Source organism: Lissotriton helveticus, chromosome 3_1 (assembly GCF_964261635.1).
Source record: "Lissotriton helveticus chromosome 3_1, aLisHel1.1, whole genome shotgun sequence".
In the NCBI taxonomy this organism is placed as follows: domain Eukaryota; kingdom Metazoa; phylum Chordata; class Amphibia; order Caudata; family Salamandridae; genus Lissotriton; species Lissotriton helveticus.
In genome coordinates this window covers 1022375994-1022393671 of record NC_136061.1, presented here as the reverse complement: position 1 = coordinate 1022393671, position 17678 = coordinate 1022375994, and the positions used below count along the sequence as shown (strand labels likewise).

General features: G+C 43.5%; 1 long non-coding RNA gene across 2 annotated transcripts in view; it reads left to right on the top strand.

The window, feature by feature from the left end:
- Positions 1-17678, top strand: part of LOC144824849 (uncharacterized) — a 96975-nt gene that overhangs the window by 68284 nt on the left and 11013 nt on the right. Inside the window, exon 3 of one of the 2 annotated variants that reach the window (XR_013609147.1) lies at positions 9700-10387. The exons of the other annotated variant lie outside the window; for it this stretch is intronic. This is a non-coding gene — a long non-coding RNA (uncharacterized LOC144824849). The remainder of the gene's footprint in view (positions 1-9699; positions 10388-17678) is intronic. 2 annotated transcript variants of the gene reach the window in all.

Here is a 17678-nt window from a genome sequence, read left to right as displayed (position 1 = left end):
AAACACAGAAGCGCATATTTTTCTTTTACAAGAAACCCATCTTGAGGCGGAAGCTTGCGGTAAACTTTTCTCTACACTTAGGTGGGTTCAGGAGATCCTGTGCTCTAAGCAGAAGGGCTCAACGAGAGGAGTAGCTATAATTGTGCGGGCAAACAAGGGTATTAGAGTACAAAACTGGGGAACAGTCTTACTATTTTATGTACTGCATATTACGGCCCTAATGAAGATAATCCCAGGTTTCTTCAAAAAATAGAAGAATACATGATACAATACACAGCTCCAGTTATTTTGGGAGGCGATTTTAATCTTGTTTTGGATCCTTTTCTAGACCGTACCTCTAAGGCAAAATATAATTCCCCTAATAAATCTTTGCTAGCCCTGAAAAACATTATAAAAAACTTCAATCTTAGGGAGGTCTGGAGAATCAAGCAAGGAAATCTCAGGGAGTACTCTTTCTACAGCAAGAAGTATAAACAATATTCTAGAATTGACTTTTTCTTAACAGACCAAGCTTTCTTGTCAGATATTGTATCAATATCTCACATTCCAGTAGGCTTGTCCGATCATTCCGTTGTGGAATTGAAAATCGATCTTAAGGTCACGCCCCCAACATACAAATGGACTTTAGATAGAACGATCCTCTTAGATGATGAAATTAAAAGTAAAATCAAGGGAAATTTGTTGGAGTTCTTTTTATTTAATGTACATACAGCCCCGGAACCAATTGTCTGGGACTCACTTAAGGCCTACCTGAGGGGTGCCCTAGGGTCGTATATGGCCTTAAAAAGAAAGCTTACGCAAGAAAAAGATAGATCTGACCTCGAAAAGTTTAAAACTAAAAAACAACAACTACAGTTAGCTGCATTGGAAGATAAGGGTAGGATCCCACTACTTGAAAAAGAGCTGATTGAGCTACAGACTAGCTTTAAAGCACGTGCCGATAAAAAAAACAAGGACAGGTGGGAAGTGAGTAAACTTCGAAACTTCGAGTATGGGGAGAAGTGTGGCTCCCTCCTCGCCTGGAAAGCTTGAACGGAACGATGTAGGAATAGTATAAGCACACTAACACAGTGGGGTTCAGGTCTGCCCCTAACCGAAGACGCCGACATCAGGATAGAGGCCAGAGGGTTTATTGAAGAACTTTACCGGGAGCAGAGCAGCCTGGGGGAGGAAGAGTTAGAACGTTGGTGGGCCACGAGAGAGTTACCCGAGTTGAGTGAGTCGGATAAAGAATATCTAGTCACAGAAATTACAGAGGGGGAGGTTCGGGCCCAACTAAAAAATATGGCTAGGAATAAGGCTCCGGGTCCAGATGGACTACCAACTGAACTGTACAAGGACAATGTGGAAGAAATAATAGCTCCATTACTGTCATTATTCAATAAAATCTTTATAGAGGGAGAGGAGACCCCAGTTTCATGGTCAGAGGCTACTATTACCCTGATAGCAAAGCCTAACAAAAAAAAACCCACTAACATAGAATCATATAGGCCCATTTCACTTCTCAACTCGGATTCCAAAATTTATTCAGGTATTCTTACGTCTAGATTGGCAAAGATAATTAAGTCCATCATTCATTCTGATCAACGTGGGTTTATACCTGGGCGCCAACTAAACGAACTCACTTTTCAAGTGGTAGGAGCAATGGATCTGGCAGTGCAGCAAGGACTGCCATTGACTATTGTGGCGATTGATGCCGCAAAAGCATTTGATCAAGTCAACTGGCTTTTTTTATGGAAAACCATGGTAAACTTCGGATTTCCAAACATATTCATCAGAGGGATTGAGACATTGTATAGGGGCCCCCGAGCCAGGGTATTAATTAATGGTGTTCTGACTGAATGGCTGGACATCTCGAGGGGAACCAGGCAATGATGTCCCTTGTCCCCTCTTCTTTTTGATATCTATATTGAGCCGTTCGTCTGCTCCTTGAGATCTGACCCATTGATGTTGCCCTTTAAAATTGGAGACTTGATCCTTAAGACAGCACTCTATGCCGATGATCTGCTTCTGTACACATCAAATCCTGAGCAGGCCATTCCCAGACTATTTGAATTGGCTGAGGACTTTGGCACGGTCTCGGGATACAGCATTAATAAAGAAAAAACTGATATTATGAGTTGGAATAACCTGTACCCGATACCAGAAGCCAAACTAAAAATTAGATAACTGGGTATTCAGCTTACTCATAATTTGGATGATATTACCAAAAGTAGTTGGCAGACGGCAGTTAAAGAAATTAGAAAGCTCCTGACTAGATGGAACAACTTACCTCTGAACATTTATGGAAGAGTCAATCTAGTCAAGATGATAATACTGCCAAAAGTTACTTTTCTCTTTAATTCCATCCCCTTATACTTCAACAAAAAAGATATTTCTAATCTTCAAGGAAGGATTGGCTCGTTTATCTGGGCGACTAAGTCCCCCAGAATTGCCTGGCGAAAATTAAGAAGGGGGTTAAAACTGGGTGGACTGGCTTTGCCCGATTTACTTTTTTATTGCTATGCTTTTCAATTTAAGAATTTTAGACTTTTGACAAACAAACTAGACTCTTCTTCACACGGAAGACTTTTTCAGGCCATGCTATCAGACCTGCCACAAGGTCGGGAGTTTTTTCTGTACAAATTTGGGGACCAGAAGTTTTTTAAAAAGGTTCGACTGAAGCTTCTCGGGACAGCACTCAATATTTGGAGGGCAATACGTAGAATCTTGAACATACCCTACTATCACTCCCAAGCTCCCATTTGGGACTCCCCAGGTACACCAGACTGCTTATTAGATCGGTTGGCCCTTCCTCTGAGAGCTGCAGGATTAACTAAGTGGGGAGATCTATCCAATGATTCCAAACTATTAGGCTGGGAATCTCTTCTAAATCTAACTGGGGGTTCCATTTCCAGGTTTAAGTTTTACCAACTATCCTCCTGGTGGGGCAGTCAATATTGGGCTAATGAGGACGAAATTCCGATCTTGGGACTTATCAGCAGGGCGGCAGGGAAGAAAGGGGAGGTGTCACTTTGGTACAATGCACTGGTGGGGGCAAAGGATTAACTAGGAGCGGTTACCACCAAGCTTTGGGCTAGCGCCGTTATCCAGGACCCTGAAGAGATGCTGAAGACTTGGATAGACTCATTCACAATGTCCCAAAAAATCATAAAACCATCTAACCTCAGGAGGAATCATTTATTCACAGCTTATAGGGCTTACTGGACTCCTGCTAAATTGTCAAGGATCTCGGCAGAAGAATACGCCTGCCCAAGATGTAGGTCACCAGACGCAGATGATAGACACATGTTTGTAGACTGCCCCGAAATCACTAACTATTGGGATCAGGTGTGTGGGTTTTTAGAAGAGGTCCTATCCATACCAGTCACATATTCCCCCAGATTAATACTCTTTGGTCTTCCTACGGATTATGATATTAGTAACAGTATTTCACAGTTTATATTTTACGTTATTGTTATTGCCAGAAGGGAGATATGCAGGGAGTGGAAATCGGCAAGTCCTCCCCGATTTGCAAACTGTCTTAAGAACATTATGGCTGTTAGTCGTTTCGACCTACTGTGTGGAGGAGAGAGTGCTGTAAAAATATGGTCCCAATTAATTGCATGGTCTGAGAGATAACGGACAAGGTACACAAAATGTCCAATGATTATGCCAGAGGTTCTGTGGTCCTGTCCTCCCACAGGTTCCGATACATCACGAAGGGGAGTGGGACAAGGTAACGACCTACCTCTGGGCGATCTCCGTCGGCTATACACGGCAGCCAGGGCGGGAATAGTGAGCCCGTGTCAAAGGCCAGGAGATAAGCCCATCTAGAGTTGACAATATCTGGTGGCATTTATGAGGACAAAAAAAAAGAAGAAAAAAAAAGTGGAGTGTTTGGCCTACCCTCTTCAAGCTAGATGAGTGGAGTGTGTGGCCTACCATCTTTAATCTAGATGAGTGAAGTGTGTGGCCTACCGTCTTCAATCTAGATGAATGGAGTGTGTGATCTACTGTCTCCCATCAAGAGTGGAGTGTGGCCTATCTTCTTCAGTCTAGATGAGTGGCTTGTATGGCCTACCGTCTTCATTCTAGAATGGAGTGTGTGGCCTACCATCTTCATTCTAGAATGGAGTGTGTGGCCTACCATCTTCATTCTAGAGTGGAGTGTGTGGCCTATCCTCTTCAGTCTAGATGAGTGTATGTATGGCCTACCATCTTCAATCCAGAGTGGAGTGTGTGGCCTACCATCATCACTCTTGAGTGGAGTGTGTGGCCTACCCTCTTCAGTCTAAATGAGTGGAGTGTGTGGCCTACCCACTTCCGTCTAAATGAGTGGAGTGTGTGGCCTACCCTCTTACGTCTAGATGAGTGGAGTGTGTGGCTTACTGGATTGCTATGAAGATGCACAGTAGCTCGGCCTGCCATCAGCAAATCTTCTTGAAACATCTTGTTAGTGCACCAGTTGTGCCCCACTTTTGTTGTTGCCCCCATGAATCACTCAGAGAAGGTACACCAAACTGAGTTGGCAAGGGGGTCTGTCATCATTGAACACTACCAAAACCTGGTGGTGAACAGAGCTCCCTCTCCATTGACACCCCTGCGCTTTTATTAGACGCAGTGACTGGTGCACAGGACGCAGCATCCTATTTATCCTATTTCACGCACAATTTCAAAAATGACTCCTGTGGTTCTGAGTTTTTCGGATGAAAGTTTTATGGGAATAACACGCAGATTTTGGTGGCTGACCTGATACATTTTTATGAACGGTTTTGACTTTATCTCACCCTGTAATTCCTGGTGCGTTGCGCTCCGCACAACTTGGAATTCCAACCCCTGGCCAAAAAGGGGTTTGCAAAGGGGTTGCAAAAACTCTGACTAACTCACATTCAGGACTTAGGTCTCTAGCATGCTCACTCTAGACATTCAGCTGTTCCGCTTCAGACGTACCTTTGAGACACAAACAATGCACTAATGTAATTTATGACAACCTCACATCTTCCCAGATGCTTCTTTCATTCAAAGGTTGCTTAAATACTATTTAAAGGATGCAAAACAATATGAATAACTGATTGGTTAATTAGTTTAGACCAATAGTTTACCACATCAGCTAAATCCTATTCCCATTTAGGTGTTGGTAACTTTTCAATGGTTTTTTACCTCAATTGCTGCCGCAAACCATTGCTATATACCGCACATCTCAAGTAGGAGGAGACGCCCTATTCTCACTCCCTCCTAACTGCAATTCATAATGATTTGCAAAACCCCCTCGGCCAGTCGGAAAAACATATCTGACTTCCAAAAGTCATGGTGGCCCAACATCATTTTACAATCGCAAACATTGTTTAGTTGAGCTGGGGGGGGGGGGGGTGCTGATGAGTGCCACTGGCGTTCATTTTTTGGGGACGCGCACTTATTTTGCGGCATCAGATATTTATCAATAGCAAGAAAGGGAAAAACACACAAAACAAAAGGTAAGAGGAGGAGAAAGAAGGAAAAACTGTCATAAAGGGATAATGCAGGAACCTTAAAGAATGAGATAAACGGGAATGGAGTGTCTGGTAGTGCATTGAACAGGCTTGAGGTGGATTTAGGAATATCCAACCTAGGTATTCGGGGCGTCAACATTCAGTTGCACTGGATGAGGGCTTCTGAACGGAGCCCTGGACACTGGCACTTTACAAGTTAAGTACTTACCTGAAAGCGCTGTGATTTTGTGAATCGTAATGTGTACAACTGTAAAATGCTATAGTTAGGGCCTCTGGAATTATGCGATTCTGCTGCTACAACTTTTTTTGCATAGTTAAGGATTTGCTGCATTTTGCACATAATCCATCATCAACTGCAGATTTTAACAAAAAAATGTATTTCTAAAAATCGTGGGGATTTATGTTTGTACGTGTGGGAAGAGTTTTCACAAAGGTCAACTCGTCACCTTTCAATTACTGAATTATGTATTTGGGGTCAGATTTATCAAGGTTTGAGATTTATCCAGCCACGAGTGGCCCTGCATCGGTTGATAAACCTAGAGTAAAAAGACAGTGCAAATCACTGCCTTGTAATATTCTACCCCAGGAAGGCGTTCCCATTGATTTTGGCTCATTCCCAGAATTACCAGTAGTGGTAGACCTGGGAATTAGTCAAAAAGCGATTCCTCCCTAGGTGAGGCATAATGAGAGAGAAGTATTTTCATTTCTCCCCATTTATTTCTCTTTCTACGTGTGCTGCATTTGTAGAAAGAGGAAAATACCTTTTAGGATTGTTTTTGTGCAGGCAGCTGTACCTTCCTGCACAAAAACAATCCTGAACACAACGCAGGCACCCTTGCACCACGACGCAATGGTGCCTGCGTAGACGCTAGGCAGTCAAAGTGCAACAGCGCTAGGAAAGGACAGGAATTCACCATATTATATTATGTTAAATACATTCCTGCCCTTTCCCTTTCACACAGTGCAGCAAGGTGGCTTGCTGCTTGTGGTGTGTGAAAAAATGATAAATATGGGCTCTGATTGTTAAAGTGGAACTAATGAGGTGAAATCTTTCCCCAGACAGTATTACTATGTGTAAAAATGACAAAATAATGAAGTATTAGCATTAAAAATTGCAGCATTTTGCCACATAATTTGCCTTTTCTTGCTGCATAATTCAATCAATCCTGCTGCATAATTTGGTGCTCCCCTGCCGCATAATTCCAGTGGCCCTAGGTGTAGTCCATACGGCTTAAATTTTGAGTGAAGGGACTGTCTCACCTTCCCATTGTTACTTCTAGAATACTTTGAGAATTCCAAAAAAGCAACAGTGAAAAACATCTGGCTTCATTTAGGAACCAGACCATTGGACTAATTTGTAAGACATGTTTTAAGTCGATTTGTGGTGTACTCTCCAGCTGCGGCATTCGCCTAACAAGCAATCACAAAGAACGAGCTGGCTGGCTTTTGTGGGTGTTGGAAGATGTGAAGAGTTTACATGGTGTTGACCTCTGACAAAGGTTTGACTTAAATCATTTCTACCAGCGACAATGAAGCCGCTTTATATGACTCGCCCCTACTCTCATAGTCCGGCCAAAAGAAGCTGCAGCCATTATCGTGGGGCTCACCCATGCATACAGGCCCCATCGCCTGTTGTCTCATCCCCTCCATGTGCCCCCCCAACTAAGCCTTCTCTAAAACATGTCAAACCTCCAAGGGCCAAACAAAAAAAGGCAATAATCGTAAATCAAGCAACTTCAGATCCCACTTGGCCCACAGGGGGCGTGATTCAGCCAAATGCGGCGGACATCCAGAGGACAGCCGTGAGGTCAAGTCGGTCTGAATGGGCAAAATTATTGAAACAATCCTGGATGCCAAATTGAAAGCATTGTCTGACTGCCTGGAGTCTATTGAGGTGAAACTATCCACCCTCATGCAAAAACAAGCCTCAGGGTGCGCTAGCCTTGCCCTTATAACCGCTAACTATATTACATTAAGATAACAGCAAGAGATCGGCCAGCCTGATGTTGCAAACCCAAGGGAGGTCTCGGGCCCAGACAAGGGTATAACCGTTGAGGTACCTTTTATATCTCACGCGATTCCTCATGCCTCCTCAGGATGTCCGGTTCAAGGCCCCCAAGTGGGTGCCTTCCCTGTTTGTAATAACACTCCTACCACCACTACCCCCCTGGATTCGATCTTGGGTTCTTCTCCAGATGCAACCTCCCTCTGTCATTGTGCGAGTGGATGTGCCAATCCTCTGTTCTGGTGTTATAGAGTCTACTGAGGATCTTATTTCAAAATCCATCCACTGGATCCATGATAACCTGTGGTACGAACATCTGCTATTTCATGAAGTGCTAATTGTCAGAAGTGTGGGCTGGGTCAGGAAATCACAAAAGGCATTCCCGGGAGACTGTGCCATAATATTTTTCCATTACCTGAGAGTAGCAGGGAACCTGATCGGGGCTTTTTCCCAAGGCCAGCACAAGCCTAGTATAATCACAATCTTACCTCTGAGCTACTCTTATAGGCCCTTGGCTACCCACCATACGAACTTAGTAAACCTACAGGGGGCCCGAGCAAGCCCACACCCAATCTTATAACATCTGTGTGAAAAATCGCTTCAGCTCTCTGGGGGGCCTGACCGATGTAGTCTGACTCAGGAACAGTTACAATAAACCCATGAGCACAGCACCAGAGCCTGACCTACATCCCACAGGTCATGGGTTGAGGAATGCTCATACCAACTTACCAGTTACGTTGAGGTGACCGACACACCACCTGTTGGCGTTGGACATGTAAGTCTTCTGTGCCCCATCCCACCCTTGACAGACAATGATGAGCGAGACCTGATCTGTCCGGTTGACTCTACCCATCAGGTCAAAATACTTTTTTAGAATATTGCTGGATTTCTTAGCAAAAACGATGATGATAACTGGGCTTGCAGGAAACGTGTGCTACGGAACTTGTAGGCCTGGATGGGTATGTTGCCTGTATGGTCCCAGCACCCCCGTCACCTGTTTGGCGAGCCCAGGGAGGACTAATGGCTCACCTACATGAAGTGCAAAACTTGCCTGTTACACTGTGAAAGTCCTGTAATTCAAGCTGTTTTGCCGACCTCGCTGAATGGTACTCACCTTGTTGGCATCAACTTTTACAATTAGTTTTTTGGTGCTGAGGTATGCACTAATATTTCCAATCTACCAAACTTTATCCTGGGGCTGACTAGCTCATCTGAACTATGGGGTTCGCATCATGGTTGGGGGCGACTTCAACATCAAACTTGGCCACATACCACAGACTAATGAGCAAGTTATCCTGGAAAAGCCTGTGCGAGGAGAGCTCCTCAGCAGGGAGATCCAAAAGCTGGGGGCTTTCTGAGGGTAGTCAACATGTGATTAATGCCTGTGATTCCATTGACTCAGCCCGTCACGTGAATGCCACCTATGTCATGATAATGAGTCGATTATTGATTACATCTTTGAATCCATGTTCCTCATGAGGCGGGTCACCAGCGGGGGCATCACAGTTACAGTCTTAAGTGACCACAACTCCTATGGCTAGGTCTTTGTATTCTTAAGGGGGAAATCAGGGTACGTTGTATCCCTTCCTCATCCTTAAATGTTAAGTCCTAGGGCTTCACTTAGTATGAAGGAATGCTGACCTAGGTGCTGTATTAAAGAACTTGTGCACTAACCATCTTGAATCATTTCTCTGCTGTCATTTCTCAGCTGTCTAACCCACTTCGTTGATGCGCGGTCTAAAGCTAATAGTTTTGTCCAACTGATGGAGCAAGGACTTGTAGAAATGAGACTTGCTCGGAGATAATCCTCTTGTTTAACTTCTAATTTTGTACTAACCACGTATTGTGTAAATTATTATGCACAACATTATATATACAAGAAAGAGAAGCTTGCCTATGTGTATTACTAATAAGTAACTCGAGGAAAGTTCTAAATCGGCCGCTAATGGTAAAACTGCAATGCACATGTATCAGCTGCATCTACGCAGTATGACGAGCTGTTGCTTGGAGGAAATTTCTTGCGCTTGCTCAAATGCTATTAACATGGCTGCTTGAAAGCTCACATCCTCAGCATCTGCTTTGCTGAAACTAAAATATGCTATTTTACTAACGTTAATGCGGGGAAAGTTTAAATAAATGAATGGGATTAGAGTAGAGATAGTTGGTATACAGTGAAACCATTTATGTTCGAAATTGACATATGTCTTTTGACTCTTTTATTAGTGCGTGTCTTGGGCCCTCCAGATGAGTCTAAGGTCTGTTTGCCACCAGATTGCTACACATGCGTGATAGGAACGAACTGAAAGAAGTGATGTGACTTTTGAATGCAGTCAAGGCGGAAACAGATACATACCCTGGGAACAAGCTTGAGAACCTCCAAGACGAATGGGAACAGAAGAACTTTTATACTTTTGTTTCTAATATGATGTGAATACGGATGGGAATTAAAGTTGATGAATAAAAAAATCATTAAATAATGGACAGAAAGACTAAATGGGAAAATAAGCATGGTGTAATGATCATCCCCCTTGCCTGTCCAATCAGAGTTAGGAGTTTCATGATATTGAAAAATTTTTGGGAGGTACATGAATATTATAGGGTATAATTGAGGTCATTCTTAGTTAATTAGGGAGACGTTGCTGCTGAATGCTGCAGAGCTAGGGATGCTGTCGGAGTGACGAGAGAAGCTGAAGAAGAATCGAATGCAGAGCAACTTTATCTTAGATTAATTTACTTAGAAGAAGATCGTGAGGATGAAGAGAGTTTCAGAGAGGGGTACTACGCAAGCGTTGGTGGGAGAGAGGTCATCTATCCTGTCCTGATTCCTGTCCTGAAGCCTTTGTCGCCTGATCTTTCCCAGGGGACCCTTCGCATCTCCTTGACCAGGAGGCTGGTTTTCACACCATTCTTGGTAAATATATTTTCCTTATTGATGCAGATGTGCTTTTATCTCTAACCTCTCCTTTCTGAGCAACGTCATTGTAGAGATTAAGAAATTGTTTGACTGATTAATTAACTGAATCTTCCTTCCTGTGAGTAACGGTGGCTGTACTGTACTTTGTAAGTGGTAAACATGAAATTAATCTAGATAAAAATTCAAAATATTTCCAGAGTCTGTGGTTATTTCATCAAACGTATGTAGATCAAATTTATGTCATTTCACCATCAACTAGTTCATCTAATTTGGTCCATTGACCAGAGGAAAGAACTTTTTGATCAGTGAAAGATTAGTTGAGAATAAGGCGAGACTAATCTAGTATGATAATGTCGAAGTGGATTTCTTCTACCTCGCCCAGGTATGCTCACAAAGGAAGACCAGCAGTCGGAGGTAACTGTAACATAAAAAGATTTATTGCGCTCGAGCGGGTACACCACCTCACAGCTCCATGTGGCTATGAGAGAAGTGGACAACTTACAAAGTCATAGACAGCCTTATATACTTTTGTGCTGGAATAAGCGTAGGTGGGAATGAATACACAGATCAGCAACTGCCAAGGATGATGAATGATCCCAGGACGGACCCACGCTCTAGTCAGGACGAGTCACTCTGGAAATATGTATATTTGGCATGCAGAACGCAAATATAAAGATTACTCACTAAACCCCATCAGTCATCAATAATCTTGTGATACACAGAATAAAGCAGAACTATGCATAACTTGTGCCAAGTATAAACATAGGCGGGCCTGTGGTTACAGAGTCAGGCGCTCACTTGATTACTCATCCGGATATGGAACAAAAGGTTATGTCTCCTGTGTCAACAGTAATTTATCACCATCAGCAGTGTTTAGTTAACTGTAATACATTGGCAGTAGTTAGGTAGGAAAGTTAAACAAATGAGTCATTGACCTTTAAGCAATGTACCCTGCTCTACTTGTGTGTCATAAAGCAGAGTACAAACATATGCTCTGGGGTCGATCGATGTATCATCGTTTCTTCGTGCAGATGAAGTGGCCATGTTATATGTGCTGAGGTGGCAGGCTAGAGAAAACTTAACTCAAAATGGCTGCTGGAAAATACAAAATGGAGGAGCTTTCGTCCATTACAAAAACTGTATTTTCACAATCGACCCTTTGGACGCAAGGTCCAACATTTTGCTGCGGCCTAATGCACATGTTCGTAGATAGGCCGGCTGTTACTATAGTGTGCCTCATTGCGCTCATTAACATAGTCAACTGTGTTGGTGTCAGTGGGGCTGTTATCCGAGATATCAATATCCATCAATTGTTGAGTTTCAATATCTCTCATTATAAGTGCATTGGACACTGTCACAGGGGGCATCGGGGGCGGTTTAAGCAATCGCCCCAGACACTGGCAGCACATGGGCAGGCAATTAATGAAAATGCAGCACCCAATCACCACGAGGAAGATAATCACCAGAAACATCCCTATCTTCCAGCCCCAAGCAGATAAAGCATTCCAAAAGGAACCTACAGGGTCCCAGGGGCCAACATCATTATGGGCCTGAGCTCCTATATCATATAGTCTCTTGACAGCTTCTCTAACTGATGTAGATGAGTCAGGAACGTATGAGCAACAGGAGGACCCGATCACCCTACAGACTCCACCCCGTTCTGCTAACATCATGTCTAGCACAACCCTGTTTTGAAGGGCAACGAGTCTAAGAGCCTTCAGCTCAACTGTGATGTTCTCAATTACACCTGCGGTCTCCTCTATAGTCGCCTCTAATAGACGGGACAACCTACGTATGTTTCTGGAGTTTATGGCAGGGCCATACCAAGGAACAAAGGCCTTTAGCACATCACCAGCTATCTCACCCACTGTATCTCCTTGATCAACACTCCTCCTGCCCCTTAGAGTTCTGGATGCTCTATTCACTTCTGCAGTACTTTTTACAGACAATGCTGGTGTTACAAGACCCAGGTGGCAGCAGCCACCCCAGTTTACTGGCAGCCACATGTAGGCCCTGGAACCACAAATGAAATAGACTGAGTCACCAACATAAAGTGGAACAGTTATTTCCTGGGAAGACACTTCAAATGTTATATTGCAATTGGTACTATTCCCCATGTCAGTGGTACCGTTACTCCTGATACATATACTCCCAAGTACACTACGCTGCCTCATTTTCAAAAATGGTACCTGTCTTGTGTCCCTCTGGAGCGGAGGTGTGCTATCATTCTTTATCAAAGACAGTGGGGTGAATATATTTGAAAAGGGGAATGTTGCATTGGGCAAAATAACTTCAGAGCAATTCCCTGCCTGGAGAATGTCTTTGTCATAATGGGTATACAAGGAGGCAGTTGATGTTCTGGTGGTAGAACGGGGAGTTACTAAGCTACTGAAAACTCTTATTAACTCAACTTTCAGCATTGCAATGTGTAATGCATAACAGGACGCCTCAAATGGCAGGGGTACTTGGAGAAGGGGTATACCTTCATCTACATAAGCTGGGAATTGCATACAGATCCAACAATTATTTTTATCAATGACTTGGTGGGTCTGATGAAGTAAGGTAAGGAAAGAATTGTGACGCATCTCCTCTCTGTGATCCATATCCTCTGGTGGTACTGTAACTGAGGGGACAAAGTCAGAGGGAAGCTCTGATGGAAGCGGGGCTGTTTTTGCAATAGGATGGTAGATCTCTAGAAGATATAGTAAACCAATGACCAAAGACATTATGCAAAACAACATACAAAATATGCATAGTTTGGAGTACCAACGCCCCTTTTTGTTCAATTTAAGGGTAGAATATGTATCCTCCATCTCTAGTAAAGGAAGGTGTCTTGTTGTTCTTCCAAACAAATATACCATTCGAAATATTCCGTATTTTTGAAATATACAATCTCACAAGTGCGGCAGTTCAACAGTGTTCGTTATAGGCCTCACTGTTACAGACCTTGCAATTGGTGGAAATAACACAAATTCGACCTCACACCCTCTCCTCCTATGGGTCGCTGGGCTTCGGAGGTGATCCTTTCTTCTCTTTGCAGATCAGAGTTGGCAGTGTCCTTATTCTACTAACCTCACTGCACAAGTTAGTCCTTTAAAGTTGGCACTATTCAGTGCGGCAGTTGGTGCTTGCTCCGTCCTAAGCACTCTTCAATTTCCTTGGGCGTAGATTGTATCCTGATGCAGCTGGTTGATCATCGATGCGTGCAGGAGTGCAGTCACCAGTCCTTCGGTCAGAACGGTCCTCTTCCGGGGGCAGCTCTGGCCAGAATGGTGGTGCTCTCTTCACGTTAGAAAGATGAATCCAGTTTTTGTGTCCGTCACATCGAACCGCCGTCTGTGTGACTAACAAAACTTGCGCTGGCCCTTTCCACCTGGGCTGTAGGCTGTTCTTCCTCACAAAGTTCTTGGTCAGGACCCAGTCCCCGGGCCTGATATCATGCACTTCTCCTTCCAGAGGCGGGGACCAAGTGTCTCTGACCTGTTGGCGAATGGTAGACAGGGCAGAAGTTAGTTCTTTACAATAATCCAATAAAGCAGAATGCGTCAATTCTTGCAACTTTGGTGGAGAGGCAAACCCATATACATTTGCTGGTTTCCCCATAACGAGCTCATATGGAGAGAGTCTGTTTTTGGCTGTAACAGTTGTCCTCATGGAGAACAAGGCTAAGGGCAAAGCATCTACCCAACTGAGAGTGCTTGATGCACATATTTTTTGCAGTTTATTTTTCAATGTAGCGTTGCAGCGCTCCACAAGCCCTGCCGCTTTTGGGTGATACACTGAATGGAACTTTTGTTGCACCCCTAATCCTTGACATACTAGATCCATTATTTTATTCGAAAAATGTACCCCGTTATCAGACCAGAGGCTTCTGGCCAAGCCGTAGCGTGAGAAGTACTCTTTCAGCAACATCTTGGCCGTGCTTAATGCGGTGTTGTCTTTCAAAGGGAATGCCTCCACCCAATTACTGAAACTACATATAACAACCAAAACATATCTCTTGCCATTGGCAGGGGGCATTTCTATGTAATCCATCTGAAGGCATTCAAAGGGGTATTCTGGCAATCTAAAATGACCCGGTGGTACTTGTATCCCTTTTCCTACATTATGGAGAGCACAGGTCATACAGTTCTTGGATAATTTTACAGCTGTCTTCCTAATGTTTTTGTTGACCCATATCTTTTCAATGGTATTTGTCATTCCATCAGCCCCCAAGTGTGCAGGACCATGAACCATGTGAAGCATGGGTAGGAGAAAACTGTCGGGCAGGACCCACTTTTTCAAATCCCCAAGTGTGTGCATCCAAGCCCCAAAATGTGTGTCAAAATAATATCCTTCCTTAACCCACTGCTTCTTTTCATCTTCACTTGCAAAGTCTTGAATGTCTTTTATCTCTTTATATGGATCAATATTTGTCTCTTCTTCTTTAGATCGTGACACTACATATGTTAAGGTGTACTCACTCAATGCAGTGTGTTTTGCTGTTTCATCGGAAAAAGCGTTTCCCTGACCTACATGGTCTGTAATCTTCTTGTGTGCACTACACTTCATGATAGCCAATTTAGTCGGTAATGCAAGAGCATTTAGCAGTCTGGTAATCAAGGTGCCATGCTGTATTTTTGCACCTCCAGATGTGATGTACCCTCTTTCGGCCCATAACCGGCCGAAGTTATGTGCCACCCCCCAGGCGTATTGGCTGTCGGTGTAAATGTTTACGGCTAACTTCTCTGAGAGCTCACATGCTCTAGTTAAGGCGATCAACTCGGCTGCCTGAGCAGACATCTGTTCTATTTTACATGTTTCAACAACTGTCTTATTTGTTGTGATTGCATAGGCTGCAGAGGTAGTTCCATCTGGTCTTTTTAAACAAGAGCCATCCACAAATAGTGTTCCATCGACATTTTGCATAGGTGTGTCTGCCAAATCTACTCGACCTTTTGTTTCAGTTTCAGTAACAATCACGCAATCATGTTGTACTTCATCCTGCTCCAAAGGGAGAGGCATCAGAGTAGCTGGATTTATGGTGTTACACCTCTGCAAGGTCACGTTAGTGGCCATTAGTATTAGCTCATACTGAGTCAACCTGGCATTAGTTAAATGTTGAGTTTTGGTTTTGTTCAGCAGTATGTCTACTGAATGAGGTACGTAAACCACAACTGGATGTCCAAGTACAATAGAGTCTGCCTGTCTTACTGCAGCAGCCGCCGCAGCAACATTTCTGAGGCAGTTCGGTAGACCTCTTGCTACCGGATCCAATGTTGAGGAAAAATAGGCACATGGTCTATTCTTCTCTCCATTTTTCTGGGTTAGTATAGCCATTGCGCATCCTTCTTTCTCATGTACGAACAATGCAAAGTTCTTAGTGTAATCTGGTGTGCCCAAAGCAGGTGCATTGCATAAAGCAGTTTTCAAAGCCACAAAGCTATCTTGATGCTCTTGATCCCAAGGAACAGGATCTTCCACATCTTTGTGAGTCAAGGACAGTAATGGCTTGGCCAGATAAGAGAAATTTGGTACCCATTGCCTACAAAAGGAGACCATTCCAAGAAATGCACGCACATCTTTTTGTGTTCTAGGTCTGGGAATGTTCTGCACTGTTTGTATTCTGTCAGATGATAATCTCCTCCCACCTTTCGACAGGAGATGACCTAGGTAGGTTACCTCCTGTTGACAGTACTGTAGCTTAGCTGGCGAAACCTTGTGTCCATGCGAAGCAAGAAAAGTTAGAATAGCATGCGTAGCTTGCTTACAAATTTCATTTGTTTCAGCTGTTAACAGTAAATCATCCACATATTGCAGTAATACTGTACCTGGTGGTAAAGCACAGTCATCTAGTTGTCTCTTTAATGCCTGACTATAGATGCTAGGGCTTTCTGTATACCCCTGGGGAACCCGACAGAATTTATACGATCGCCCTTGGAAACTGAAACTGAACAGATACTGGCTGTCTGGGTGTATGGGGATACTGAAGAAGGCATTCTTCAGATCTATGACGGTAAACCACTGGGCTGAAGGTGGTACAGACGAAAACATTGCTGTAATGTCGGGTACAACAGGGTATTGTGGTTCCACTATTTTATTTATGGCTCTCAAATCAACAATCATCCTATATTTGATCTGTCCTGTTCCATCATCACGCTTAACCACAGGTAAAATTGGACTGTTACAGGGACTGCTTGTAACTTCTTGTATTATTTTCCGCTGCAATAGGTCTGAGATAACTAATTTCAGACCTTCCTCACCTTCTTTTGATATTTTGTACTGGGGGATGCGAGGTAGTCTAACATTTGGCTTTACTGTAATATGCACTGGCTCAATATCCATTTTCCCTACATCGTTTGGTCCATGTGCCCATAAATTTGGATCAATATCTCGCAGTTCAGACGGAATGTGATTTTTATCTGTAACCATGTATTGTCTAGACACTTTTTGCTTCTTACAAGTTAAGTAAACACCATCTGGTGTACAGTATATAGTAGCATGCATCATTTTTAAAGCTTTTAAACCAAGCAAATTTAGCGAACATTTCTCTGTTAGTACAAATGGCATACTCCCTGTTATAGGACCAATTGTGAAGTCCAATGGTCGTGAAATGGGGCTTGTGACAACAGCATTTGAAAATCCCACCGACTTATCTAATCTTCCCGAGAGAGGAACATGGGGGAGCAAGCGGTGGGAAATCGATGTATTAGTGGCACCAGTATCTAGAAGAAATTTCCTCTCCTCACCTTCAACTACCATTTTTACATATGGGCCTGAAGAATCCACTGGTATCTGCACTCGCTCCCTGTCCTCTCCTGGGCATCCCTATTGTGTCCAGTCCTCGTTGTCATCATATGGTGTATAATCTTGAGTGAAATACGCGTTGTTCCTATTATTGTCAAAATAATTTGCCTGCTCAGTGTCACTGTAATTTCTTTGCTGTCCTCTACCTCTCCCCCTGTCTGCACGGGGAGTTGAATTTCCTCTGTAAGTGTTTGCACTATTTCTCATAGTTTGACCCTTGCCCTGTAAGTAAGGGCACTCATTCTTCCAATGTCCCTCCTCATAGCAGTTAGCACATTGATTATATCCTAACCCTGCTCTCTGTTGCGCCGGAGCTGAAGCAGCGCGACCAACCCCACGACTACGTCCACCTGCCCTCTGAAAGTTTGTACGTCCTCTTGACCTTCCTCTGTCAGGAAAAGCTTGCTGCATTAGCGCTTTTGTCTTCAATTCCTTCATTTGCTTATCCTTTTTTCCCTTGTCTGAATTTCTCTTATTTTCATAATAGCACGCCATTGTCAAT